Here is a 3,020-nt window from a genome sequence, read left to right on the forward strand (position 1 = left end):
AAAAAAAAAAAAAAGAAAGAAAGAAATACCTCAATGTATAATATTTTTAGAATCACTTATTAGGTCTCAGCCAGAAAAAGATATGGCTTCTCTTTCTAGAATAATACATACTGCATTCCTGGTTACCATATTCTATAGCCCATGAATATCAGGAAAGGAAATGCTCTATAAAGATCCTCCCTCCTTGGGCTGAGATTTGATTTTTGTTAGAAAAGAAATTTACATACAGAAAGTCCTAAATTTCCAACATGAGAAGGGCCATTGAAGGAATCCAGTCCATCTGAAAAAAACGAGGGAGACATCTAACAATTCCAAAGCAAGCTTTAAGAAAACTGACAAGAAGCATCATAATTACCACTGTTCACTGTAACACCAAGAATAACTCTTGTGTGCATAAACAGATATCCAAACTTGCACTCAATATATACGCCCATATGGCAATGCCCACCTTTTCACCTAAAGGTATTTGTTATGGCTTGTGTTTAGATCTCCCCTAAGGGGCTAGGGATACAGGACAGCAGCATAGTGCCTGACTAGCAAGCTTCAGGTGATGAGTTTGATTCCTGGTATCAAAAAAAGAAAAAGAAAAGAAAGGAAAAGAAAAAAGAAGAAGAAGAAGAAAAGAGGTGGGGAGATAGTTTGGCAGTCTTAAGTGCCTGCCTGGCAAGGGCAAGGATCCAGGTTTGATCCCTGGCACTATGTACCATCCAAGCCCTGGAACCCTGGGTGTGCCATACTGGGCACCGAAACCAGGCATGGTGGCTCATGTCTGTAATGCCAGTGCTGGGGAAGCTGAGACAGGACGAGTGCTACAAGTCTGTGCTGTGCAGCGAGACCCTGTACTAAATAAATAAAGAAGAGTAGATGTCTCCTGAAAGCCTCAGGTGGCCATAGGTGGGACTTTGTTAGACGTGGCCAGATCTAGTGTGTGGTTGACTGATGGTGCAATGTTAGGATTAAGGGTGTGAATACTATTTACTCTAAAGGTGGGGAGTCTGGATAAAATACAAGGGAAAGAAAGAGGCTTTCTGCTCACTAGGGTTGGTCACTTGCCTGCTTTTGCTATCTGCTGCCTGCCAAGAATTGTTTCTCCTCTGTGATGGCCCTCTGCCATGCCACCCTGCCTGGAAGCCAGCCGCCTACAGACTAAAACCTCTACAAACTGTGATCTAAATAAAGCTTTCCTCCCTTAACTTGTGGGCACTGAATATTGTGTCTCAGCAAGGACAGAAAAGTAACTAAGAGGGCAGAATGCCATCCACATCTGCCACACAGTAATTCCCATCTACAGTCGGCATGCTCACTTCTGTGTTCTGACTAGATTCTTTCTCAAGGGCACAGAAGACCGTGGAGTGAGGGACAGGTCTTCACAGCAAGGGCCCCACCTTCCTCGTAAGCATGCCGCCTCCACCATGCCCCCGTGACACTTTAAACCATACTGATTTCTCCTGTCACCTTTCAGGAATTCTGGGCACTATGTACCATCCAAGCCCTGGAACCCTGTGTGTGCCATACTGGGCACCGAAACACACGCAACCATCAAATTTTGTTAAGATTTTATATGCTTTGTCACAAATCCACCCCATAACAGCTAAAGCTGAAGGTCTCAGATATAAAATTAGCTCACATGAACTGATTTAATATTAAAGTATAAATTAAAATAAGTTTAAATGGAATAACAACCATAAATTCATTTTTGTTATATGCCTTAAAATAGCTGTAATGGAAAAAAAAGAATCAAGTTATATCATGTATAGGTAAAAATTTTCTAGAATGAATGTGATCATTATATATACCTAAAATGTACCAATAAAATCTGATTGAAAAATGCAAATTTTTAAAAGAATAAAATTATTATGATTTGGATCTAAAATGCATCCTCTCCCCTGAGTTTCATGTGTATAGAGTAAGGCTTTCAAAAGGTAAGTGGATCACAGGAGTACCACACTCACTGAGGCACCGATCCACCAGTAAGCTCAGAACTGAACGTGGTTCGAGGAGGCAGGGCCTGGTCAGAGGCAGATCACTGGGGGAATGGCCTAAAAGAGCACTTTTTTGCCTCCAGATTACCTCCTTTCTCTGCTTGTTGGCTGCCACAGGTTAAACAGCTTTCAAGCAACCATGCCCCTCTGCCATGCCATCTCCTGCCTTCAAGCCAGCCAGCCATGGACTACACGTACTAAAACTCTGAGCCTAATTAAATTTGTCCCTCTTTAAGGTATTGTATATTTTGTTCCAGTGACAGAAAAGTGATTAACACAAAACTGGTACCAGGATTATGATCATTTATAACTATACCTGACACCTTGTGGTTCAAAGGCCTTAAAAACTGGCTCACCAAAAAAGTTTAAAAAGGATAGGAGATGCAGGCTTACAAAGTCTTAAGACACTATCAGCAGAGTTTGACTAGTTATTCTGTTTTGAGCTTAAAACACAAAATTCTGACAAAAATGCAAATGGCAAAGGCCAGGTTCATGAGGTTTTGGTTAAAAACAAGGACTGTATTAAAAACTGAAGGGCTGGCCAGATAGCTCAGTGGACTGAAGCACCTGCTTTGCCAGAGCACAGGGACTGGGGCTCGATTCCTAGCACCACAAGCATGTTGGCCCCACACTTGGGGTATGCTGAGAGGGCAACTGAGACTGGGCAGTAATCCCAATGTTTGGGAGGCTGAAAATAGGAGGATCACTATGAGTCTAATCTACATAGTGAGACCCTGTAGACCCTATACAAAAAAAAAAAAAAAAAAAAACTAGAGGCAATGCATGTTTCATTCTGATTTAAAACTTTGTCTTTTGTATCCTTGTCCTAAAACTTTGGATGAGACTAAATCTAAAGATGGTAGACTAATTAATCTGACAAAAATATTTCAACACAGCCCAACCTGTGACACAGACAGTGATGGCTACTTTTACGAAAATCTACAATGAAAAATGAGTACAAAACACAGAGTCAAAAGAAGTCAAAATTCTGCACCTTGAGAAAAATAATCCTCCCCAAGGGGGGGGGCAGGAAATTTT

At 41.4% G+C, this 3,020-nt stretch overlaps 1 protein-coding gene across 1 annotated transcript in view; it reads right to left on the minus strand.

Moving 5' to 3' along the window:
* Nucleotides 1–3,020, minus strand: part of Aven (apoptosis and caspase activation inhibitor) — a 19,315-nt gene that overhangs the window by 6,948 nt on the left and 9,347 nt on the right. The window lies entirely within an intron of this gene.

The sequence above is a fragment of the Octodon degus genome, unplaced genomic scaffold (assembly GCF_000260255.1).
Source record: "Octodon degus isolate 3935 unplaced genomic scaffold, OctDeg1.0 scaffold00166, whole genome shotgun sequence".
NCBI classification, from domain to species: domain Eukaryota; kingdom Metazoa; phylum Chordata; class Mammalia; order Rodentia; family Octodontidae; genus Octodon; species Octodon degus.